Consider the following 27,709-nt stretch of genomic DNA (forward strand, 5'->3'; position numbering starts at 1 on the left):
ATAGATTCCAGTGATTCAACCCCTATGTATAACACCCAGTGTTCACCCCAAAAAGTCTTCCTTAATGCCCCTCGCTCATTTGGCCCATCCCCCCACCCACAATCCCTTCAGCAACCCTCAGTTTGTTCTCTATATTTAAGAGTCTCTTATGTTTTGTCCCCCTCCCTATTTTTATATTAACTTCCTTTCCCTTATGTTCATCTGTTTGGTATCTTAAATTCCACATATGAATGAAGTCATGTGATATTTCTCCTTCTCTTTTATTTCACTTAGCATAATACACTCTAGTTCCATCCACATTGTTGCAAATGGCAAGATTTCGTTGTTTTTGATTGCTGAGTAATACTTAAGTGTGTGTGTGCGTGTGTGTGTGCGCATGCGTCCATGGACATTTGGGCTCTTCCCATACTTTGGCTATTGTCAATAGTGCTGCTATAAACATTGGGGTACATGTGCCCCTTCAAAACAGCACACCTGTGTCCTCTTAATAAATACCTAGAATTGCAATTGCTGGGTCATAGGGTAGTTCTATTTTTAATTTTTGAGGAACCTCCATACTGTTTTCCAGAGTGGCTGCACCAGTTTGCATTCCCACCAGCAGTGCAAAAGAGATCCTCTTTCTCCGCATCCTTGCCAACATCTGTCGTTGCCTGAGTTGTTAATGTTAGCCATTCTGACAGGTGTGAGGTGGTATCTCATTGTTGTTTTGATTTGTATTTCCCTGATGATGAGTGATGTTGAGCATCTTTTCATGTGTCAGTTGGCCATCTGGATGTCTTCTTTGGAGAAGTGTCTATTCATGTCTTTTGCCCATTTCTTCACTGGATTATTTGTTTTTTGGGTGTTGAGTTTGATAAGTTCTTTATAGAGTTTAGATACTAACCCTTTATCTGATATGTCATTTGCAAAAATCTTATCCCATTCCATTGGTTGTCTTTTAGTTTTGCTGATTGTTTCTTTTGCTGTGCAGAAGCTTTTTATTTTGATGAGGTCCCAATAGTTCATTTTTGCTTTTGTTTCCCTTGCCTCCAGAGACATGTCTAGCAAGAAGTTTCTGTGGCCAAGGTCAAAAAGGGTTTTGCCTGCTCTCTCCTCTAAGATGTTGATGGCTTCCTGTCTTATGTTTAGGTGTTTCATCCATTTTGAGTTTATTTTTGTGTATGGTATAACAAAGTGATCCAGGTTCAATCTTCTGCATGCTGCTGTACATTTTTCCCAACACCATTTGCTGAACAGACTGTTTTTATTCTTTTGGATATTCTTTCCTGCTTTGTCAAAGATTAGTTGGCCATACATTTGTGGGTCTATTTCTGGGTTTTCTCTTCTGTTCCATTGATCTATGTGTATGTTTTTGTGCCAGTACCATATCGTCTTGATGATTACAGCTTTGTAATACATCTCGACGTCTGGAATTGTGATGTCTCCAGCTTTGGTTTTCTTTTTCAGGTTTGGCTACTCGGGTTTTTTTCTGGGTCCATATAAATTTTAGGATTGTATGTCTAGCTCTCTGAAGAATGCTGGTGTTATTTTGATAGGGATTGTATTGAATATGTAGATTGCTTTGGGGAGTATTGACATTTTAACAATATTTGTGCTTCCAATCCAGGAGCATGCAACATTTTTCCTTTTGTGTGTGTGTCTTCTTCAATTTCTTTCATAAGCTTTCTACAGTTTTCAGTGTATAGGTTTTTCGTCTCTTTGTAGGTTTATTCCTAGGTATTTTATGGGTTTTTGTGCAATTGTAAATGGGATTTATCGCTTGATTTCTCTTTCTGCTGTTTCATTATTGGTGTATATAAATGCAACCAATTTCTGTGCATTGATTTTATGTACTGTGACTTTGCTGAATTCATGGATCAGTTCTAGCAGTTTTTTGGTGGAATCTTAGGGTTTTCCATAGGGAGTATCATGTCGTCTGTAAAGAGTTGAAGTTTGACTTCCTCCTTGCCAATTTGCATGCCTTTTATTTCTTTGTGTTTTGTGATCGCTGAGGCTAGGATTCCAATACTATGTTGCATAACAGTGGCGAAAGTGGACATCCCTGTCATGTTCCTGACCTTAGGGGAAGCTCCCAGGTTTTCCCCATTGATAACGATATTAGCAGTGGATCTTTCATATATGGCTTTTATGATAATGATGTAGGTCCTTTTATCTCTACTTTCTTGAGGGTTTTTATCAAGAAGCGATGATGTATTTTGTCAAATGCTTTCTCTGTATCTATTGAGAGGATCAATTTTATTTATGTATTGTATCACATTGATTTGCAGAGATTGTACCAGCCCTGTGTCCCAGGTATAAATCCCACTTGATTGTGGTGAATAATTCTTTTAATGTATTGTTCGATCTTGTTGGCTAGTATCTTGTTGAGAATTTTTGTATCCGTGTTCATCAGGGAAATTGGTCTATAATTTTCTGTTTTAGTGGGTTCTTTGGTTTTGGAATCAAGGTAATGCTGGCTTCATACAATGAATTTGGAAGTTTTCCTTCCATTTCTATTTTTTGGAACAGCTTCAAAAGAATAGGCGTTAAATCTTCTTTAAATGTTTGGTAGAATCCCCCTGGAAAGTCATCCGGCTCTGGACTCTTGTTTTTTTTGGGAGATTTTTGATTACTGATTCGATTTCTTTACTGGTTATGGGTCTGTTCAAATTTTCTATTTCTTTCTGTTTCAGTTTTAGTTTATATGTTTCTAGAAATTTGTCCATTTCTTCCAGATTGCCCAATTTATTGGCTTATAATTGCTCATAATATTCTCTTATTATTGTCTGTATTTCTGCAGTGTTGGTTGTGACCTCTCTTCTTTCATTGTTGACTTTATTTATTTGGGTCCTTTCCTTTTTCTTTTTGATATATCTGGCTAGCGTGTTATCAAATTTGTTAATTCTTTCAAAGAACAAGCTCCTGTTTCTATTTATCTGTTCTACTCTTCTTTTGATTTCAATAGCATTGATTTCTACTCTAATCTTTATTACTTCCCATCTTCTGCTGGTTTTTGGTTTGATTTGCTGTTCTTTTTCCAGCTCTTTAAGGTGTAAGGTTAGGTTGTGTATCTGAGATATTTCTTCCTTCTTTAGGAAGGCCCAGATTGCTATATACTCTCTTCTTATGATTGCCTTTGCTGCATCTCAGAAGTTTGGGCTGTAGTGTTATCATTTCCATTGGCTTCCGTGTACTTTTAATTTCCTCTTTAACTTCTTGGTTAACCCATTCGTTCTTTAGTAGGATGTTCTTTAATCTCCAAATATTTGCTGTCTTTCCAAATTTTTCTCGTGGTTGATTTTGAGCTTCAAGTATTGTGGTCTGAAAATATGCATGGTATGATCTCCATCTTTTTGTACTTGTTGAGGGCTGATTGTGTCCCAGTATGTAATCTATCCTGGAGAATGTTCCGTGTTCACTCAAGAAGAATGTGTATTCTGCTGCTTTAGGATGAAATGTTCTGAATATATGTGTTAAGTCCATCTAGTCCAGTGTGTCATTCAAAGACATTGTTTCCTTGTTGATTTTCTGCTTAGAAGATCTGTCCATTGTTGTAAGTGGGGTGTTGAAGTTTCCTACTATTTTGGTATTATTATCAATGAGTTTATGTTTATGATTAATTGATTTATGTATTTGGGTGCTCTCACATTGGGGGCATAAATGTTTGTAATTGTTAGATCTTCTTGGTGTATAGACCCCTTAATGATATAATGCCCTTCATCTCTTATTACAGTCTTTATTTTAAAATCTAAATGGTCTCAAACAAGTATGACTACTCCAGATTTCTTTTGGTGACCATTAGCATAATAGATGGTTCTCCAACCCCTCACTCTCAATCAGAAGGTATCTTTAGGTCTAAAATGGGTCTCTTGTAAACAGCATATAGATGGATCTTGTTTTCTTTCCATTCTGTTACCCTATGTCTTTTGATTGGAGAGTTTAATCCACTGACATTTAGAGTGAGTACTGAAAGATATTAATTTATTGCCATCATGTTGCCTGTAGAGTTGGAGTTTCTGGTGGTGTTCTCTGGTCCTTTCTAGTCTTTGCTGCTTTTGGTCTTTTTTGTTTTATTTCATCTTTTCTTCCTTCAGCATGTCCCCCTTAAAATTTCTTACAGGGTTGGTTTAGTGGTCATGAACTCCTTTAGTTTTTGTGTGTCTGGGAAACTCTTTATCTTTCTTTCTGTTTTGAATGAAAGCCCTCCTGGATAAATAATTCTTGGCTGCATATTTTTCTGATTCAGCACATTGAATATATCCTGCTACTCCTTTCTGGCCTGCCAAGTTTCTGTGGATAGGTCTGCTGTGAACCTGATCTGTCTTTCCTTATAAGTTAAGGACTTTTCCCCCCTTGCTGCTTTCATAATTCTTTCCTTGTCTGTGTATTCTGTGAATTTGACTATGATATGCCTTATGGATGGCTAGTTTTTGTTTAATGTAATGGCAGTTCTCTGTGCTTCTTAGATTTTGATGTCTGTGTCTTTCCCCAGGTTAGGAAAGTTTTCCACTATGATTTGCTCACATAAACTTTCTACCTCTTTTTCTCTCTTTTCATCTTCTGGGACCCCTATGATTCAGATGTTATTCCTTTTTAATGAGTCACTGATTCTTAAATCGTGCACTTTTGCCTTACTTTCCCTCTTTTATTTTCTGCTTCATTATTCTCCATAATTTTTTCTTCTATATCACTGATTTGCTGCTCTGCTTCATCCACCCTTGCTGCTGTGGCATCTATTCGAGATTGCATCTCATCTCAGTTACAGCATTTTTAATACCATCCTGACTAGATTTTACTTCTATCTCCACAGAAGGAAATTCTATGCGTTTTTCAACCTCAGGTAGTATCCTTATTATCATTATTCTAAATTCTCCCTCAGACATCTTGCTTATATTAGTGTTGATTAAGTCCCTGACTGTCATTTCTTCCTGTTCTTTCTTTTGGGATGAATTCCTTTGTTTTGTCATTTTGGAGGAAGAAAAAGAATTAATAAAATTAAAATTAAAATTAAAAAATTAAAAACAACACAAAAAATGAAATAAAGAAAATTAGATCCTAGGTGTGCTTTGGTTTGGTTGTTGAAAGAAGCTTGATAGAAAAGAGAAACAAGGGAAAGAAAAGAAAAATAAGTAAGAAAACTTTTAACAATTTTAAAAATGTATACAATAAAATAGAATAAACTGAAATGAATAAAGTAAAATAGAATTTAAAAAATTACAAAAAAATGAAAAATATAGTAAATTTTTAAAAATATTTTTATAAAAATGGAACATAAAAATAAATTATTTCTCTTTCTGTATCCATGAATAAGAAAAGAAAAAGAAAAAAAATGAATAGATGGCCAATGAACGAATGAAATCTGAAGCACTTTACAGTCCGCAAACTAAGCAGGTGTAGAGACTTGTGGTGGTCCTCTGGGGCTTGATTGGCACAGTTGGAAGGGGCTTGGTGTAACAGCTCCATTTTCCACTAGGTGGCACTTCTTAGCTTACTGGGGTGGACCGGTGTGTCATGGGTGTAGGTGTGTATGTACTTGCACAACAGGGATGAAAATGGCATCACCCAGCTTCCCAGTCTCTTGCACCAGAACTCTGAGCTCTCACCAACCAGCAATCAAGCACCTCTCCTTTGTCTCCCACTCCTGTCCACACCCCACTTATACACTGTCTGTGTCCAAGCCATCAGCCTGCCAGGCAGCACCTCTCTCCCAAATTTTATCTCAGACGGGACTGTGTATCCAAACCCCTCCCTTTTTTAAAAATTTTAATGTCTATTTATTTGTGAGAGAGAGTGTGTGAGCAGGGGAGGGGCAGAGAGAGAGGAGACACATAATCTGAAGCAGGTTCCAGGCTCTGAGCTGTCAGCACAGAGCCCAATGTGGGGCTTGAACTCGTGACCTGCAAGATCATGACCTGAGTCAAAGTTGGATGCTTAACTGACTGAGCCAGCCAGGCACCCCTCAAACCCCTCACTTCTGAGGGCTCTGTGGCTTGGACCCGCTCTGACCCTCTAGGGGTGGGTCTTGCCGAGGAATGGCTGGGTGCTTGCTTGCCTCCGGGGAATGTGAATGCAATTACACTGCTGCAGAGGCTCAGAGATTGTGGCTGGATGTGGGCTCATCTGAGAAAAAGGTCATGCAATCTCATAAAGCAGCAGTTGAGGGGTTATGGTAAATCATAATACACAAGCAGCACCAGGTTTCACTGCACCTTAGCATCTTTGTTCCAATACGAGCAAACGTGGCTGTTCTCTGGGGTCTGCTGGGACCTTTGCCTGTGGGGAGGCCGTACAGCCTGTACCAAATGCACTCCTAGCAGGCAACTGCTTCTCCCTGTGTGGCCAGTGGACCCTTTGGACCTCACTGTCTGCTCCTAGGGATTTGCCCTTCCTACCACATCCCTGCTAGGTATTGAGCTGCAGAATTTCCCAGTCTGGTATCTCCTGTTTGTAGAGTCCTAATGATACTGAAACCCTCTCCTTTCTCATTTCTCCCTTTCTTGTTCAGTCACTTGTTCAGTCACTCTTTCACAACAGCTGCTTTTGGGGGGAATACTTTCCCTGTACTCTCCCCCTTGTCTCTGTCCTCTCTCTACGAAAACAGCTCTCTGCCCTCTCTAACTTCTCTCTCCCCCAATTCATCTCTCTGTACCACATACCTGCTGAGTTCTGTGGCTCAAGTTATTCAGATTGTTGTGTTAATCCTCAAATCAATTTTCTAGGTGTCAAAAATAGTTTGGTTCTGATCTAGCTGGTTTTCAGGGATGAGAGAAACAGAGAACTTCCATGCTGCTCCGCCATCCTGTACCACCCCCCCCCCCAAAATTATTTCTATAGAAAGATAGCATCATTGATTTCTTTCCTCCAAAGTTTCTTTAATATGTGTAAGTGTATGTGTGCATGTATGTATTATGTATGTCATAATAAACATAGAAAAGTGACTTGGGAAATAATATGCCATTCCCAGGAACAAAAAGAACTTGAGAGGCTCCAACCAATTCATGAGTGCATGATAATAATCTGTAAAATGAAGCCTGAGACACATTTACCAGCTAACCCTGGAGCTGTAAACCATCCTGTTGATGATCATTGGTCTCTGTTATATATCTTAAGCCTTATCATGGTAACATATTTATGATATTATTTAATTTGCACATATATTAAAGAGAATAATAAAATGTTAACCATTTCTTGCCACAATTACTTCATCTACAAGTACATTTTACTTTAATCTTATTATTAATTTTAATTCTTAGAACTTTATATGCTCCATCAATCTACTATAAATTTAAAAGCAGTATGATCAAACAATTCTTGAATTGTTGGCTATAAATAAGAAGTGCAAAGTTTAAGAAGGGTGGTGATACATAGGGCTGGGCAAGTCATAAAAACTTTCTCATAATACCAGACTGCAGCGGTACTCAAGCCTGAACATGGATGCCTCACGTGGGCAGCCTAGACACATATAGCTTGTCAGACTCTAGATCAAATCTAATAAATATGAGTCTCCTGTGGATGGAATCCAGGAACCCCCAATGTTCAAAATCTCTCTTGATGATTTTCCTGCAGTATGTCCAAAGACTCAGTTTATAATTTATGAGTATATTCTATTTTGTTATGATTATAAAGGAAATTACTCAAGATGAAAATAAATAAAGGCTTTGCTAATTTGAAGGGTACCGTGAAGTAAGCAAGTTTTGCAAGTGAACAAATAAAATGCAGCTCTCCTTGGAATGTACAATAAATATTTATTAGTATTACAACATGTTTAATACTTGTTATTGAATGGTACAGCCTACAACACAGGCCTTAATCGAATTCTGTTTAAATTATGCCAGGCAATTAAAATGCACCCATATCAGCAACAAAGGAAGCATTAATTATAGAACATCATTTTGATTGGCTTCCTAAATCAGTACAGCACCTTTGGAAAGTGGTTTGGTCATATATACCAAGAGTCTTAAAAATGTTTACTATCTTTGCACCAATAATTTTCACTGCTAAGAAAGTCCTCTAAGGAAATAATCTGAGAAGTGGACAAATATTTGTATTTAAAATAGGTGATGGCATTTATGCTATCATAAAGTGGGAAATAACCAAAATGCATAACTATAGGAAACTGTATCAATAAATGATCATGTATTCACATGACAACACATTATGGAGCCATTATAATTACATTTGTAACATACTTAGTGGCAAGTGAGAAAATGTTGTACCATCTAATGCTGACACAAAAGCTTTCACACCCAAGGGATGCCTAAAGCTACCAAATTTGCTAGACATAGTAAAAGACATCTAAAAAGGAAGCTGGGTTTTGTTTACTTAATAGGAGGAGTGAGGCATGAACTGGAGAGAAAGTGCAAAACGGTTAAAGGAAACACAGTGGGAAGTGAGGAAAGAAAAGCATTAGGTACTAGATTGAGCACTCAGAAACCACCCTCTACCCCTATCCTAGCACACACACACTCATCTAAAGGTCTAGACTAGTGTTTTTCCACCTTGGCTTCACATCATAGTCATCTTAAAAATCCTGATGCTCAGGTTCTGTATCAAGCCCATAGAGTCAGAATCTCCAGTAGTTAGGACCCAGGCATGGGTGTGTGTGTGTGTGTGTGTGTGTGTGTGTGTGTGTGTGTTTTAGCTTCTTAGGTGATGCTATGTGCGGCCAAATTAAAAATCTGATTAAAGACAGTTAACACTGGGAGCTTACCCCTTGTGTAGTACAAAAGAGAATGATTAAGTCATGGCATTTAATGTTTCTTTTCTCCCTCCACCCTTCTGTGCCCTCAGTAGAGCTTTGAAACTATTTCCTAAACCTATCAGTGAATAACTGCTTAAACTTGCATCAAACTTTGTTTCAGGAAAGACAGGAGTGGAGGTTCCTGTGGGCTCCCCTCTAGAAGCCCCTTGTCCCGACAGGGGCCTGGATGATGGCCCAGGAAGATCTTTTCTACAGTCTTCTCCCAAAGGCAGCTAAAGGCACACCGTGGTCAGTCAGCCCAAAGTTCCAGCTGCAGACTGCCATTGGGTTACAGAAGCACTGATCAGTAGTCAATATATTTCCTATTATGTTAGAAGATTTACAAGAATCAGTTTGTAGTCTTAAGGCTGGTTCCAAGTATATACACAAGCTTGGAATTCAACATTTAAAACTCCAGGAAAACATATCCACTTTGCCCTTTGCTTTAGTAGAAGATTTGGATATTGGTCAGAAGGAAAGATGGCCCTGGTATCATCACAAAGAGATCTGAAAGATGTCTCAGCTGCAAAATGCATGAATGAACCTAACAATTATTTTTTTTAAGTTTATTTGAGAAAGCATGAACCTGAGTGGGGGAGATGAAGCGAGGGGGAGAATCCGAAGTAGGCTCCATGCTATCAGCACAAGGAATCCCACGTGGGGCTTGATCTCATGAACTGTGAGATCATGACGTGAGCCAAAATCAAGAGTCAGACACTCAGCCGACTGAGCCACCCAAGCTCCCCTAAAAATAATTTTAAAATAAAGATTCACTGTTCCCCTAAACTGGGACTTGCAAACTGGCGTCCCTAGGCCACATCAAACCCAAAATTGTATGGTGTGAAGCACACACGTTTACAAAATATTTGAATGTGAATCCCTTTAAAGGGGGTGTGCAATTTCAGCTCATCCCACCACAATTCTCACTACTATGCCAAGGCCACTTGAACCATCTGTGTCACATGATTGATCTCTGCCATCATCCAGTGTTTGATTCATGACCATTTTATGAATGGCCATTTTAAAGATGGGAAAATTGAGTCCCAGAAGAGGAGGGACTTGCCCAAGGTTATAGAAACTTTGTGTTCATTTTATGTACACATAAAACTTTGTGTTTTATGGTATCTTAACTTTGAAACTTTGTGTTCTTTGGTATCTTAAATTCTACATTCTCCACAAAGATTAGCAGGTAACCCTAACCATGTTACAGAGGTTCCAGTCAAGAACCATCTTCTCTCTCCTCTCCATGAAGGATCTTGGACACAAACTTGGACCAACTTGTGACACACTGGTCAGGGCTGCTCTGAGAAACAGCTTTCGAGCTCTGCAGAAATGAACCCAAACAAATTACAGAATTCACCAGGGACAGGACCTGTAGCTCCATCTGACATCACTCTATCCGAGTACCAGCTGCCAAGTTCTGCTTCTGGCCACACAAAAGCTGGGTGGCAGATCATCAACAGCTACCCCACAGGGCTAAGATAGAGGGGAGCTAGCCAGGGTGCTGGCCCTGTGCAAGGAGGACCCATTATTTCCTGCATGAAACCTTTTCCTCTCGAAAAGAGGTCCACAGTGAAAAGTAATAAATCTCCCCCTTGTGTAAGTGACAGGAAAGTTTGTAACTGTTACTTTCACTTTGAAAAGCCCACAGAAAAGGAAATGTAAATCTTCACTGTCTTGGCGGCCCTTTGTTCAACAAATAGAATTCAGTAAAGACATGGTTTACAGAGACAACCTTGTCTCCCCACAGGCCCCAGAGCACTAATTGATACATTAAAGAATTCAACGAATATTAGCTGAATGAATGAATGGGAACTATATAGAACTTACCCTCAGTCTAGCCCTGTATACTCAAATCTCTATTCCTCAAGGAAATGCCCCATAGTTGCTTCAAATGAAATCTGCTGTGTGTTTGGAGGGGGATGTTTTCTTTTTATTAGAGGGCTTTGGGAAAGATTTTTAGAGGAAGTGGTATTTGAGCTGCACCTGGAAGGATAAGGAGAGTCACAACAGAAGATGTGCAAATCAGCAGGACTAGAAAAGTGTAGAATATTTTGAGGTATGAGCAAGGACCAAAGGAAACTGCTATGTCAAAACAGGGAATCCACTTGTGGTGGGAACCAAAATTTCATATGTAATGCATGGAAATTTGATTGAAAATGTATTCCAAAAAGAAAATAAAAATTTTTAAAAATAAGGTTAACTTATAATGATATATTTATATATTAGGATGTGTCAATTATCATCACTGAATTTTAAACAATGGATCAAGGCTGGGGTGTATGTGTGTGTGTACTTTTGACCAAATTTTATGGTAACATGAGATGACCTCTTGCACCTTATATTTGAGTTTCACAGATTGGCCATGAAGAGGTCATACCTGCAAAAATATTTGAGAACTCAATTAATTTCTCCTGTATCATTTTTATGAACCTCATAAAATGTTTCATTTCTTGTCATGTTCATAGGTCCTTTGGCAATCAGTTCATGTTGTATTTACCTTGTACTGAAGGAAGTTGACAGTGTCTCATAATCAATGAGAAATCAAGGGCAGATAACTCAAAGGGCAGAGACGCTAGAAGAGGTCTTAACTTTATATATGTTTTTTTTTCCTTGGTAAATATTTTTCCTATTCTTATAGCTTTGACTTTCTTTTGGAATATCATTACTATGGAGATTCTGACAAATACTCAGGTTATAAGGATCCCTGATAATTGACTTTGGCTAGAATGTAAGATCTACTTTTTTTTTTTTTTTAATGTTTATTTTTGAGAGAGAAAGACAGAGCCCGGGGCAGGGCAGAGAGAGGGAGACACAGAATCTGAAGCAGGCTCTAGGCTCTGAGCTGTCAGCACAGTGCCTGACGCGGGGCTCAAACCCACGAGCCAGGAGATCATGACCTGAGCCAAAGTCGGACGCTTAACCGACTGAGCCACCCAGGCACCCCTGTAAGATCTACTTTGAGAGGCTGTGGGTAATAAGGATGGCAAGGTTAATGAGGCCTTGAACACTGGTATGAAAAGGTGAGGGCTTTCTTTATTTTCTTAATGGACAATAGGGAGCCAGTGAAGGTGTTTGAGCACAGGAGTTAAGTAAACAAAACTATCCTTTAGGAAGATGTGTCCGCAGGGCTGGGGAGGATAGGCTGCAGTGAAGGCTACAGGTATGTGTAAAGTCAGGAGGCTGATGTAATCCATCAACACTCCTGTTTCCTCACACAATGTTTGTCTATGAGGAAAGGCAAAGACGTCTCGTTTATCAGTGCTTTCTGTCCTCCTTTGACTTCTATTGCAATTGATGGTGATACACACCTTCATTTATCTTTGTAGGATGAGAGACATTTTTCAGAGCCATTTGCATGTTTTAAGCAGCCCACACAGAGACTAATGTGATTGGCAATTTGGAACATATTGTCTTTATTCAGCTCCAGAATCATGCCTGAGGGAAGAAGGGTTAAGGACGAAGGAAGACAGCCCCCCCTTGCCACCTCTATGAAAAGTTGAAATTAATTTTTCATCTTGTGATGTTTACTTTAGAAGGAAAATAAATGAAAAGGCTAGACTTTTTTTTTTTTTTTTTAAAGGCTAAAGGCTTAGTGAAGTCCCTGAGATTAAGAAGGGTTGAGGTTATTTTTTAAGCCTTCTTTCTGAAGCAATTCATTTAATACAACTATATGCCATCCTTTTGGAGCCTCCAATGAAGTGACATTAAGTCCTGCACTTCTTCCAGAATGTTACATGAGAATACTTTTTAACTATGGTACTTAAATAAAAATCTGAATATATCCACACTTCCCTTCATTCTTCCTTTTCACAGCTCCCTAACCACCCCCATCACACACACATACTCACTAAACAAAGGATGTGTTCTAGTAGGAGGAGGATAAATGAAGGTTCAGTGGAAGAAAATTAATGCATCCAAAGAAGAATTTTGGAAGTTAGGCTTTCATTTTCTCAGTTGAAGGCTCTGAAAGTCTGTATTTAGCCACCATAAACCAGTAATAGGTCTATTTCCAGAACAAATGGTAACAATGACAAAAAAAATGGGGTGAGGGGAGAACAGGGCAAGTGCCCCCCTTGAAATAACAAATGTTTGGAATGTTTCAAAGGGTGTTGCTAGCAGGTAGAAGGGCCTCAAGACTGTTGGTCCATCTCTCATTTTCTAAAGCTTCTGGGGCTAAGATTTTGCAATGATTTTTGTAACTCTTCACTGGCTTCTATCCAGAGCATTCTGCAATTTCTCAATCCTGAATCCTATGAAAACCAGAAAAATCCTAAATTGAACATAACGATGAGTTCTTTACTTTTAACCAAGTACTTTACCTGAAATGCTCAGCAACTAGTTCTTGGCAAGATAATGAAGGCAGCAAACACACTTCCCACCCCTTTCAGGCAGGCAACACATATATAGAGCTCCAACTTCACGCTGGCAGTGTTCTGGCAGTGACTAAGGCAGAGAGGTTCCTGCCCTCACAAAATCGAGGGAGGAGCAGAACAGAAACAAACGACTGCAATAAATTCCATTACTGCTTAGTGCGATGAAAAGATGGGAGCAGAAATAGGGGTTGGGAGTAGGGGGGGCTGCTTCACCCAGGCTTATCAGGGAAGACCTTGCAGAGGAGGTAACAGGTGAGTAGGACTTATTTGACAGGGAAACCTAGGATAAACTAGGCAGAGAGGGAAAGGTTAGGACCTGAGGTCCCTGGGTGGGGGAAACACACATTTTAAAACAATGCTGGGAAAGTCTGACCTTGAGCAAATTCCCTCAGGCGTAAAGTTTCTCTTAAGAATGTAACAAACACCACCTACACCCCCTCAGGTTTCCCTCAGGAATGTGACAAAGGACCCAAATAAAAATAAGTACTGAACCATAAAATGTATGACCTATGAGGAATGGTATGGCTACTGACCACCTCTCATACAATGGAAGCGAGCCAATCAAAAAGGAGTGAGTAGGCATTTAGAGTTACCTAGCCAATAAGGGTAAAACCGGAGAAGGAACAAGGAGGAAGGTAAGGGGCCGACCCAAATCCTATAAAACAGAGTCCCTTGCCTACACTCCAGGGGCATTCACTTTCGAATGCTCCCTCTCTGTAAAGAGAGCTTTCCTACTATTCCTACCTCTGATCTTATGTTCTAACAAAGTTTTGCCGGCTGCTCATTTATTTAGTATCCACATCTTCATTCTTTGAAGTGGAGAGACAATGAATCCGGGGTAATGAGGTAAAAAAAAAAAAAAAAAATCCTGCAACACTTACACATATTTGGCCTCGAATTCTTATTTAACAAAGTCAGGATGAGCACACTGATCTAATTTGAGTCTTCCCAAAACAAAATCTGCATTTCAAAACCTGATATTTTATCTTCCACAGCCTCACAAAGGTGCTTTCTTTCCACAAGCAAGAAATGGAGCCACTTTGTGGAGTAGGACACTCTCTAATGAGTTTTATAGGAAAGGTTAAATAAATGAACAATTGTATGGGGTTTTGGGGTTTATTATCCCCATATGACGGATGAGGAAATGGAAGTCAGAAAGGTTAAGTGAGTTCATTGGCAAAGCTCACACGTGCAAAAGATAGAGGAAACTTGGTGTCTTAGTACCGTGTTTCGGTTGCAAAATAGTCCTTCCATTTTGATGATGTATTCGTTCTCCTTTGCTACGTGACAAATTATCCCCAAATTTAGCAGCTTTTGACAACAAACATTACCTCACAGTTTCTGTGAGGCACAGCCTCTGACTCAGTGTCTCACGAGATTGTCATCACAGCATCAGCAGGGCTGTGGGCACCTCAAGGCTTGACTGGAGAAGGATCTACTTCCACCATCACTCTCTTGGCAGTTGGCAGCTCTCAGGCCCTCATGTGCTGTGGCCAGAGGTCTCAGTTCCTGCCACATAAGTCTCTCCATAGGGCTGTTCACAATATGGTGGTTCAATTCCTTCAGAGCAAGGATATGAGAAAAAGAGAGAAAGAGAGAGAGGGAGAGAGAAAAGAGAGAGAGAGAGGGACAGAAGGAGCATAAGAGAAAGCAAACAAGATGGAAACCAGAGTTTTCGGTAACCTAATCATGTTAGTGATATCCCATCACTTTTACCACAATCTATTTATTAGATCTGAGTCACTGAGTCCAACCCACACCCAAAGGGAAAAAAAATACAAAAGGCATGGGTACAAGGAGGATAATTGGGAATTATTTTGAGGCTGCCTAAAAAAAGGTTATTTTCAAAGAAGTCTATAAGTCAAAATAAATTTTTCATTAGACAGCTATTTAAAAATTCAATATTATATTTTGGTGTACATGATTAAATTGAATACCTCATCAAACCAATGATTAGAGATTAAAAATAACTTCATTGTTAAAATGGAAAAAAAAAACCAGCATTGATAATAATGCTAGCCTGAAATCGAAAGATTCAGACTGACAAGTGAAACTTAAAACATGTAAACATCTTTTCATTTTATTATATTCAACATCATGAATTTAATTCCAGGAAAACAAAATCATTCATCAATTAATGTCAATTTGGATTTTATAGACCGACTGTTTTGGCTGTCTTTATTTGTAAACCTCACAGAACAGGTGCTACAATTGGCCTCATTCTACAACTAGGGGAAAGCACAGTAAGGCAACTTGACCAAGGTCAACTGCGAGCAGTAATTACAATTTAACGTAAAAAAATCTGACTCCAGAGCCCACACTCTTAATTTTGGTGAGATCCTGAATCATAAGGAAAATAAACAATTTAACATAGGTTGCCAGCTCACCTGTGAAGGGATTGGCCCACATCTATTTGTTGTGGTACACTGGTTGGGAACCAGATGAACTCATTCTACCTCCATTTCCTTTCAATCCAGTGACTTCCACTTTGCACTAGCAAATAAGTAAGCTAAGGGAACATGACTCTCCTGATTTGTCACACATCCAACTATCCAACTGGCCAACCATCCATCCCTGAACTCATTCATCCACCCAACACTCCTGACTCAACTACACATCCACCCATCCACTTTTCTAATCTTCCTGGTTCACCTGCCCTCAATTCCTGTTTCTCAAACACCAGGCATTAACACTCTGGCCTCAGTATCTATAGTCATATCTATATACTACTTATTCAATTATGATTTATTTAAAGATTTTAAGTGATCTCTACATACAATGTGGGGCTCAAACTCACAACTCTGAGATCAAGAGCCACACATTCTACCTATTGAGCCAGCTAGGTACCCCTCTATTATAATTTTTTAAAATATCTACTTTACTTTAAAAAATATAGGAGTGCCTAGGTGGCTCAGTCAGTTAAGCATCTGACTCCTCACTTCAGCTGGGGCCATATCTCATGGTTCCTGAGATCAAGCCCCGCATTGGGCTCTGTGTAGACAGCAGTACGAAGCCTGCTTGGGATTCTGTCTCCCTCTTGCTCTGCCCCTCCCTGCTTGCTCTCTATCTCTCTCTCTAAATAAATTTTAAAAATAATAAACTTTAGAAAATATAAATGCCTCATTTGAGTTTACTCTAATATTTGTGAATTTGAGAGCTTTATATAGAAGTTTATTTTTCTCCAAATATATTTGGAAATAAATTCATGAGTTGATTTTTTTAAAGTATTTTACTTCTCAAAGGTACCAAACCTTGGGATTCAGTTTGGCCATCCCCAAGTGTTAGAAAGAGGAGAGGAACAGATGTACCCCATTGTCTTTATTTCAGGACCTACCCCACAGTTTGAGGTGGGCCGAGAATCTGGACACAGGGATCCACCTTAGCCTGAGGTTCTGGGAAGCGAGGGGTAAAGGACTCTCTCCCTGCCCCCACCCATCTATCCTTAGGCTTTGTGCAGTTGACTGGTTACAAATGAGATTGTTTTCCTGAACACCTGTGGGGCCATCCTTGAGTCAATATTTCATATTCATTAACTAATGAACAGCTGGAGGCCGGTAAAGCCTTTCTGTGAACGCTGCTTTCAGAGTGTGCTAAATCAATACCCCTCCCTTGATTGTTCTCCCTTCCAGTAGCTGCATTTGGCTCTCTCCTAAATATTCACTCCTGGGTGGACTTGTAGCCTCTGTTGACATCTCTTATGCCTAGTTGGGGCCTCTGAAATATGTATATTGGGGCTGTTAGGGTGCATGAAAATACAAGGAAAGCGGGTCACTCAGACCCTCTCTTTCCTCTCCCTCCTTCCCCTCACCTTCTCCCCCACACCCTCCTGGTCCTCTCCTTCTTCTTTCTCTATCTGCTTAATTCAATAACAATTTCTTAAATAATCTACCTCTTTATTTCAGGCCATATATCATGATGGAGAAGACTGGAGCGAGTGAAAGAGGTACTAGTTAAAATGTTCCCTTAGGGGCGCCTGGGTGGCTCAGTCGGTTAAGCGTCCGACTTCAGCTCAGGTCACGATCTCGCGGTCCGTGAGTTCGAGCCCCGCGTCGGGCTCTGGGCTGATGGCTCAGAGCCTGGAGCCTGCTTCCGATTCTGTGTCTCCCTCTCTCTCTGCCCCTCCCCCGTTTATGCTGTGTCTCTCTCTGTCTCAAAAATAAATAAAACGTTAAAAATAAAATAAAATAAAATGTTCCCTTAGTTTACCAAAGGTTTGGGAGGGGGGGATTTGAGTACTTATCTCTAGGAGTTGTTGTAGAATATATAAAAAAAAAAATTATGTTCATAAACATGTATTTGATATATGGAAAATTCCTCTAAACACTAGTTTTGTTATTTCTTTCTCCATATCCATCAAAAGAAGTAATTTCTGATCACCCTTTTTTTACGATGCCATGTGACAATCAGATTATTATTTGGGAATACAAACATTTTAACAGATACTATTTTTTTTAGGCCTTGCCTTTTTCTGGGAGACTGACTTAGGCACGCTTGATCTTTATCCCTAGTCATGTGGCTCCACAGAATAATATGAGTTGCAAAACCGACCATGCTCTGCTTTTCTATGCCTGAGAGGAAGCGTTCATTGTAGTATTTAAAGGTGTAAGAGATGCTCTTTGTCGCTTCTTAAATATTCTTAGGGCGCCCTCTTCTGTTTCCTAACAGTTATACTGCAAATGATTACCTTGTTTTAGGCTGAAAAATCAGATGCAATTATTCTGATGCGGAGAAAGTAGGGTAGTGTTAACATCACCTCTAGCTGGCAGTGAAGCCAAAGGAGGCAGAGAGGAGACCGGACAGTCTATGTAGGGTTGTCAGAGCATTGTAACAATCACACTGTTTGTCAAAACTCTCTAGCAAATTTCTTGTGTCTTTTCTATAAATTCACAATGTCTGCAGAGAAATGAGGTATTATGATCCCTTAGTACAGGTGAGAAATGGGAGAAAAATTTTTCCTACTATTTATGGACTCTCCCAAGAGAGAATTATTCCTTGGTTGTTTAAGATGTAAGTAGTTGGAGGGGGTGCCTTGGTGGCTCAGTTGGTTAAGCATCCAACTTCAGCTCAGGTCATGATCTTGCAGTTTGTAAATTAGAGCCCCTCATTGAGCTCTGTGTTGACAGCTAGAGGCTGGATCCTGCTTCAGATTCTGTCTCCCTCGCTCTCTGCCCCTCCCCCACTCACGCTGTCTCCCTCTCCCTCTCTCTGTCTCTCTCTCTCTCTCTCAAAAATAAATAAACATTTAAAAAAAAAGATGTAAGTAGGTGGATATTTTCCTTCCTTCTTAGGACTGTTTGATTGTAAGTAGATGACACCAATGGAATTTAATTTGAGCAAAAGGAGGGAAATTATTACAAGTGTAGGATCCAAGGGCAGGCCCCAAGAAGGGCCATTTTGGTATGTGGATTACTTAGAGCTGAAGGCAACTGATACCCCGTGGGCTCAAGAGAAATTTCTGCCACTCCCTTAACTACATAGAAGAATCTAAATTCGAAGCTCTTTTCAGGATAAGGGTTATTATCAGAGATAAATTTTATCTAAGTAACTCGTCTATATGGCAGGGCAAATATTTGTTTACCAAACATTTACTCTTTTCCATCTTCTTGTGAATTAATATTCTTTCCCTCTGAAGTCTCAGACCCTACCTCCCTTCTCAGTTCAGAATGATGTATACATCTCATTTTGCCTGTCATTGGAATTTCCATGTGTGTGTGTATTCTCCATATGTACACTATTGAATTTTGATTTTTTTTCCTGTTAATCTGTCTCATGTCAATTTGATTCTTAGTCCAGCTAGAAAGACCTTTGAGAGGAGAGGAACTTTTGCTTCCTGGCACAAGATACAAGGGTGTCTCAGGGAAGCCAAAGACAAAGGCGTCTCCGGCAGAGACTGGAACTTGACACGGCTGAGCCACCAGGACTGACATTCTACTCTCTGCTACTTCTCACTCAGATTCCATCTGCCCATCTTTCTGCTTTTTAGTTTCTTCTGATGCCTCTGAGTTTTATGTCTGTATGTCTGTGACTTTGGGGACTCTCAGGGACCGACACCTTTCATCTCAGTCACAAATTACTGGGAGACAGAGAATCAGAGAGCCCTTGTTTGAGTCCGGTGTCTGGCCCTGAACCAATATGGCCAGAGGAGCAGCATACATGGAACTCAGCAGAAACACGGAACTCACTCCTGCATAGTTCTGAGAAAGAGTTCTTCAATCAAAAACTGATGCCTGAGCTACTTCAACAACTGACTAGAAGCCGGAGTTGGGCTTAAGTATATTCTGTTGCTCCAGGAGGAATTTCTGAAGCTTATAGCCCAGCCCTTCCCCATTCTGAGTGGCAACATCCTGATCAGTGAGGCCACTAAGGACAAGGCCAGAGATAGGGATGTCCTCTGTAATCAGCAGCCACAAACCAAATATCTAAGGACATATTCCTAGAACCCTCAGGAGAATAACAAATAAGCTTTTACCTAAGTCTGGAAAGCTCCTAGTATGATAGGAGAAGGTAGGATTCAGTAGGCAGACAGGGAAAGATTAGGGCCAGAGGTCCCTGGGTGGGGAAATGAACCTCTTTGGGGAAAATGCTGGGAATGCCTGACCACAGCAAACCCTCTCAAGGCATAATGTTCCTCTTAACAATGTAACAGACCCCACCAACTCCCCACTCTGATTTCCCCTCAGGAATTTGACAGAAGACCTAAGTATGGCCATAGACCACCCCTACCCCTCATACAATAGAAACAAGCCAATCCGGAATGGACAACCTGGCGCCTAGACCTATCAAGCCAATAAGGTTAGAACCTGAGAAGGAACAAGGGGGAAGGGAAGAGGGAGGGCTGACCAGAACCTTATAAAACAAGGACACTTGCTGATAGTCCACGGGCATTCACTTTCGAATGTCCTCTCTCCGTAAAGAGAGCTTTCCTACTATTCTTACTTTCTAATCTTATACTCTAATAAACTTTGGCCCACTGCTCATTTTGTGTCCACCTCTTCATTCTTCGAAGCAGTGAGACAACGAATCCCAGGTGTGGAGTAAAAAAAAAAAAAAAACAAACCTGCAACATTAGAAGCATTACTCCAATAGAGAGTGCTTTTTCTGTGAAATGGTAATACATTATTGTTGTTGTTATTACTATTGTTATTAAAGCAACACATATTTTTCACTGTCCCCAAACCCTATGGACAAGTAACACAACAGTCATTGAAACCCCCTCTAGTTTCTACCCTATCCCAAGAAACACCTAATGATAACACTTGAAAATATATCATACTCTTACAAAGAAACAGGCCCAAAATGGAGTCACTTATGTTAAGCCTCACCAAGCCTACCTAACCTAACTGCAGTTTCAGCCTCTTCCAGGAATGGAATTTTAAACCAATCTTTCTGGAATTTCCCAATCTGCACTAGTCAGGTAATCTACAGGGTGAGTCCTTCCTCTAAGGGAAGGTGACCTTTCTTTTCTTTTGCAAATAACATGTTGCCCCATCTTCCTTCTTATAAAAATCTTCCATTTTGTACAATTCCTCAGAACTCCTTTCTACTTGCTAGATGGGATGTGCCCAATTCGCAGATCATTGAATAAAGCCAATTAGATCTTCAAATTTACCCAGTGGAAGTTTGCTTTTTAATAATACTGAAATATTTGGGGCACCTGGGTGGCTCAGTCAGTTAAGCATTCGACTTCCGCTCAGGTCATGATCTCACAGTCGGTGAGTTCGAGCCCCACGTCAGGCTCTGGGCTGACAGCTTGGAGCCTGGAGCCTGCTTCAGATTCTGTGTCTCCCTCTCTCTCTGCCCATCCCCTGCTCATGCTCTGTCTCTCTCTGTTTCTCAAAAAATAAATAAATGTTAAAAAACATTAAAAAAATAATAATACCGAAATATTTTCCTTTGAGTAAATGAATTTGTATATGAGAATCCACCGTGATGACGTAAGACAGAACTTGAGGTGCAGGAACCTCAAGTTTTTCTAAACCAACCCAGTCACTTGCCAGGGTTTGGTACAACATCTCCTCAGACATTTTGATGTGTGTGCATACATGTGTGTAGGTGGGGGGAGACTTTCCTTTCCCACCTTGAAGTTACACAGAAATGTTTGAATTTATTCGGTACAGAAATATGGGGAAAGGTTTCTGGTCTTCAGTCCACTAGAGTCGCTCTCCTTGGGTTCTCAACTTGATCTCCATGCTTTCTGTGCCAAGCCTGGGGTTGAGGTTCCCAAGCTCCATGCCCCAGACCAGCTCCCTGGGCTTCAGTTTATGCTGCTTTGCCCTTTCATGGGACCTGTGAGTGCTTCACAGGGTCGTTACCATTCCTAGAACCATTTAATGCTTCAATTCTCCCAAACTCCAGAGAACTGACTTTCTTCCTCAAAGCCCCTTCAGATAAGCCCCTAACCCCCACAGCACCACTGCTACCTTTGGGTATCAATTCTAACTTGCCACCATATGACCTCCTGAAGGAATTTGCCTTTGAATGAACCACAACTGCAGGTAACTGTGGGGTAACCCAATAGCATGGGGGCCAGCAGGATTGGTGGTCAAAGAATTCACCTGAGGCAGAACAAAGGAGACAAAGTTACTGAATACAATGCAGGGCAGCAGCACAGCAAAGGAGAGACTGTCTACCATGAGGTGGTGATGAGAGGCTGCAACTATAGGGTGGAGTGAGGCAGTATGGGGATCTATGGAATTTTCCCTTTTTTACTACTGTGCCTGGTTTTAAGTAGCCCATTGGTGAGTGAGGGCCTCCTGTGGCCTAATGAGCCTCTTTGCATTCGGGTCCATATTTACTGTGGGCCCTCTTGCCTTGCTCAAGTGTCCACTGTTGAAGCCTGTTGCCTAAAAGCAGCCTCTATAATAATTAAATCTGGCTGTACTCTACCTAAACCTACTTCTTTATAGTATGGTCATTTAATAATTTGACAGTTCTTGAGTGTATGTACAGTATGTAAATAATTACTTAAATCTATAGTTTCATGTTATTTATAGCAACCATTTTTGAAAGTCCCTTATGATCCAGACACTATGCTAATTTCTTAACCTTCATTAGTTTTGATCCTTACCACAATTGACCTATGGGCAATTCAGTCATTTACCAAGGTTATAGTTGTATTATCAAATAGAAATATAACGTGAGTCACAAAGTTTCACTTATAATGCGAAGTTTTAAATTTCATAGGTAATTTAAAATCTTCTAGAGCTTATTAAAATGTATAAAAAGAAAAATTAATTTTTAACATGTTTTAACTCAACATATCTAAAAGATTATCATTTTTAAAACCAATATAAAACTTGATGAGCTATTTTACATTTTTTTATACTAAGTTTTCAAATATGCAGTGTGTATTTTTCATGGACAGCACATCGCAATACAGACTAGATGATGAAAACTTCAGCTAAATGGTTCTACCTCATCATTACTAATCATCAGGGACATGTAAATCAAAACCACAAGGAGATATCACCTCACACCTGTTAGAGTGGCTATTATCAAAAAGACAAGAGATAAAAGGTATTGACAAGGATATGCACTTTTGGTGGGAAAGTAAATTGGTATAACCACTACAAAAATGGGATGGAAGTTCCTCAAAAAATTAAAAATGGAACTACCATGCGATCCAGTAATTCCACTACTGGGTATTTACCCGAAGAAAAAAAAAACCTAATTTGAAAAATTATTATTAGTAGTATTATTAAAGCATCATTTACAATAGCTAAGATATGCAAGCAAGCTAAGTGTCTATGAGTGGATGAATGGATAAAGAAGATGTGGTATATATACAATGGACCATTATTCAACCATAAAAAAGAAGGATATCTTGTCATTTGCCACAACATGGACAGACTTTGAGGGCATTATGCTAAGTGAAATAAGTCAGAGAAAGACACTGCATGATCTCGTTTATATGGGATATCTTAAAGAAAAACAAAAATAAAGATGAACTCATAGATACAGAGAACAGATTGGCTGGTGGTTGCCAGTGACAGGGGTCGACGGTGGGCAAAATGAGTAAAGGTGGTCAAAAGATACAAACTTTCAGTTATAAAACAAATAAGTCCTGGGGATGTCATGTACAGCATTGTGACTATAGTCAATAATACCATATTGTAAGTAGATCTCATCACAAGAAGAAAAATTGTAACTACAGGTGGGGGATGGATGTGAACTAGAATTATAGGGGTAATCATTTCCCAGTATATACAAATATCAAATCATTATATTGTACGCCTGAAACTAATATAATCTTATATGTCGATTATATCTCAATAGAAACCAACCGACCAAAACCAAAAAACAAATAAATAAAGAATTCTGCCCATGCTTAGGCCAATGGAATTTTTGGTCTTTGCTTTTGTTTCTTTATGGACTAGGAGAGGAAACACAATAGCCTTGGTATTCTAGAAGGGGAAGAAAAGATATACAAAGCACACACTAACATACTGAGATATAATATTACTGCTCTACCTGTTGTTGCCACTTTTACCAGAGCTCCTCTGCTGTGCACTGAGGCCAATCAGAAGTTAACTAAAGCCTGGCCAGCCAGCGGGTAATTATGATTCAATAAGGCCTTGTTTAGTCAGTGAGGTTGCCTCAGGAAGGAGCCCAGCTCTTTATTAGCTATGTCTGAGATGCTGTACTCTTTCATGGAATTTTTTTAAACCTCGTATTTAAGGAAACAATCAACAAAACTAAAAGGCAGCCGACAGATTGGGAAAAGATGTTTGCAAATGACATATCGGATAAAGGGTTAATATCCAAAAATGTATAAAGAACTTAGCAAACTCAACACCTGAAAAACAAATAATCCAGTGAAAAAATGGGCAGAAGACATGAATAGAGACTTTTCCAAGGAAGACATCCAGATGGCCAACAGACACATGAAAAGACACTCAACCTCACTCATTATCAGGGAAATACAAATCAAAACACATTGAGATACCACCTCACACCTGCCAGAATGGCTAACATTAACAGCTCAGGCAACAACAGATATTGGTGAGGATGTGGAGTAAGAGGAACCCTTTTGCACTGCTGGTGGGAATGCAAACTGGGGCAGCCACTTTGGAAAACAGTATGGAGGTTCCTCAAAAAATTAAAAACAGAACTACCCTACGACCCAGCAATTACACTACTAGGAATTTACCCAAGAGATACAGAAATGCTGATTCATGGGGACACACATACCCCAGTGTTTATAGCAGTGCTATCAACAATAGCCAAATTATGGAAAGAGCCCAAATGTCCATTGACAGATGAATGGATAAAGAAGATGTTGTATATATATACAATGGAGTGTTACTTGGCAATCCAAAAGAATGAAATCCTGCCATTTGCAGCAACGTGGATGGAATTGAAGGGTATTATGCTAAGTGAAATAAGTCAGAGAAAGACAGATATCATATCCACTCCTATGTGGAACTTGAGAAACTTAATATCATGGGGGAAGGGAAGGGTAAAAAAATAGTTACAAACAGAGAGGGAGGCAAACCATAAGAGACTCTTAAATACAGAGAACAAACTGAAGGTTGATGGCGGGGGGGTAGGGAGATGGGAAAATGGATGATGGGCATTGAGGTGGACACTTGTTGGGATAAGCACTGGGTGTTGCATGTAAGAGATGAATCACGGGAATCTACCCCCAAAACCAAGAGCACACTGTATACACTGTATATTAGCCAACTTAACAATAAATTATATTTAAAAAAAAAACCCAGAGGTATTACAAAAAAATTTTTTAAGTAAGTTTCATACCTCATATGGAACCCAACAAGGTGGTTGAAGTCACGACCCTATGATCAAGACCTGAGCTGAGATCAAGAGTCAGACACTTAACCAATTGAGCCATCCAGGTGCCCCTAAATTTTATTTTTATCAAGATATAATTTACACACAGTAAAATTCATCCTTTTCAGCACATGGTCCTATGAGTTATCATAAGCACCACCCCAATTAAGACACATAATATCTCCTCCCCAAATTCTCATGCCCCTGTACAGATAATCCCTAACCCCACTCATGCCTCTAGCAATTACTTCAGTTTTTCTTCCTGTTCCAGAATGTCCTAAAAACATACTTATAGAGGACTGTAGAGCAGCCATTTGATTCTGGCCTCTTTCACTCAACATCATGCTTTTGAGATTTATCCATTTACTACTGCTTAATATTCCACAGTATGGATATGTTACATTTTTTTTAGCCGTTTATTAGCTGAAAGATATTTGGATTGTTCTAGCTTTACAGATCACAAATAAAACTATTATAAACATTTGTATACAAAACCTAGAGGCATTTTTATTTGAACTGTATAAGTTTTATAATTACACAGTACTTCAACCACATGCTACGTTGGCCTCCCCAAGATGTTAAATTATATACATGTACACACACACACACACACACACGCACACACACACACACATTTAAATAACATAAATAGCCAGGGCACCTGGGTGACTCAGTCGGTTAAGTGTCCAACTTCAGCTCAGATCATGATCTCACAGTTCTTGAGTTAGAGAGCTGCATCAGGCTCACTGCTGTCAGTGCGGAGCCCCACACTGTCCCCCTCTTTCTCTACCCTTCCTGGACTCACTCTCTCTCTCTCTCTCAAAAATAAGTAAACATCAAAAAATAAACAATATAAGTAGCCATATATACTTGCTACTTTAAAAAATGTAAAATTAGTCAAATATTTTCAGTTGTTGACTCCTGGAACATCCAGTTCAGGATCAGCAAGAGCTATCCATTTGAGATGTTGAGCTTATGTTTTTCCCCCCATATATTCTCTTACTGACTGGTATTCACACACAGCAGTAATATAATAAATATTTCCCTTTGTTTTTGTTTCACATCACAATGACCTTATTTGCTAACCCCCTGCACTGCTCTGGACTGGGTCTGAGATCTTCAATCGTTGGCAACATGATGATTTACAACTGCCTGTCAGTGTTCCCAAGAAGTAAAGAAAAATGAGATCCTTCTGAAAATGTTATTTTGCTATTGACAAGGAAACTATTGGTACATCTGGTGGATTTCACTTTTACTACTTGCCATTGAATTCAGAGATCCAGATTTCCAACCTTTCCCAGAATCCTAAAAAGAATGGCCTTGACAAGTGCTATGATCTCAACTGTCATACTAGACAACTGGCTAGGACAAAGATTAAAGCTTCCCCATTGGTTGCATCGTTAAGTATCATAGTTTTGCTCTAGAAGAGAAGCTGGCAATTGAGTTAAAATGAGCATGCTTTGCAAACTTCACACCTTGTATGTGACATCTGTAAAGCATGGATTTCAAGTTATTGGATATTTCTTGATGACTAAAAATAATTCTTTTGCCTTGCCTTCCTGATGCTTACCATATTATTTCCTGACTGTTTAAGGGAGGAGGAAGATTTATCAGAGAAGAGCCTTTTCTTCTTTTATTTCTATACCCAAGGACTGGGTTCTTGTTGCACATTTTCAAGTATCAGAAGGCTGAAACTCTGGGGTGCCTGGGTGCCTCAGTTGGTTAATAATCTGGCTCTTGATTTCAACTCAGGTCATGATCTCACAGTGCATGGGCATCAGGCTCTGTGCTGACAGTGCAGAGCCTACTTGGGATTTTCTCTCCCTCTCTCTGTCCCTCCTTCACTTGTGTGTGTGTGTATGTGAACACACACACACACACACTCTCTCTCTCTCCCTCAAAATAAATAAACATTAAAAAAAAAGAAGAAGAAGGCTGAAGCTCTGTGATTTTGAGTGAATCAGATTTGAGGTTAAGTGTCCAGAAAAAAATGGGGAAAAAAACCCGTAAACAGCAATAATAATTGATGTCATTTATTGATCATGTGCTACTCAGCTGATACTGTGCAGAGTCCTATATATTCATTATAGTATTTATTACTCGCAGAAATAACCCCATATAGTAAATGCTTTTATATTACCCCCTTTTTGTAGATGAAAACACTGAAGCTTACAGAGGTCAATGGCTTGCTTAAGATGACACAGCCAGTATATGGCAGAGCTGGGTTTGGAATATAGTTGTATTGACTCCAAACTTATGCGTATTAATGACTAACCTTTAATTGCCTCTAGGTCTGTCCAATATCCCCTGACTCTTTCATCTGTTGGTAATAGTGGAATTGATATGGCCTATATGCTGGACTGAATAATTGGATTTTCTTAAGCGATTATTCATGGACCTGTGCCCCATGATGCCTTCTGTGGAGTCCATTTGTTATCTACTCCGTATTTTCCCAATGTATTGCTTAATGATATTTCATTAATCTCCAGATATTAGAAAGACCATGGAGGACAGGGTTTTTTTTTAGATTAAGTTTTCATAGCTAACGGTCTTTTGGATACACAGGTGGCATTTGATTTCTGAAGCTACCTTAGGTTGGATGCGGAAGTTCAAAGGAGCCAGAGAAAGGAAGGTTAAGTGTACAGGCTGAGAGCTTTGATGGGCCAGCAGCCATAATGATATGATGTAAAACCTCAGTTGCTTCCCAACTAAAATTTGAGTGAATATCATCCTTTATTTTACAGACGAGGAAACAGAAGCTCAGAAAGATGAAGAAACTTGTCCAAGGTCCCTTAGCAAAAAAGCAGTGGGGGCTTAATTTAGA

The 27,709-nt window shown here is 39.6% G+C and overlaps 1 long non-coding RNA gene across 3 annotated transcripts in view; it reads right to left on the bottom strand.

The window, feature by feature from the left end:
- LOC109279066 (uncharacterized) overlaps nucleotides 1-27,709 on the bottom strand; it is a 236,446-nt gene that overhangs the window by 143,186 nt on the left and 65,551 nt on the right. The window contains exon 4 of one of the 3 annotated variants that reach the window (XR_002085995.2): nucleotides 11,772-14,655. The exons of the other annotated variants lie outside the window; for them this stretch is intronic. This is a non-coding gene — a long non-coding RNA (uncharacterized LOC109279066). Of the gene's footprint in view, nucleotides 1-11,771; nucleotides 14,656-27,709 lie in introns of those variants that run through there. 3 annotated transcript variants of the gene reach the window in all.

The sequence above is a fragment of the Panthera pardus genome, unplaced genomic scaffold (assembly GCF_024362965.1).
Source record: "Panthera pardus isolate Hobbes unplaced genomic scaffold, ASM2436296v1 HiC_scaffold_8, whole genome shotgun sequence".
NCBI classification, from domain to species: domain Eukaryota; kingdom Metazoa; phylum Chordata; class Mammalia; order Carnivora; family Felidae; genus Panthera; species Panthera pardus.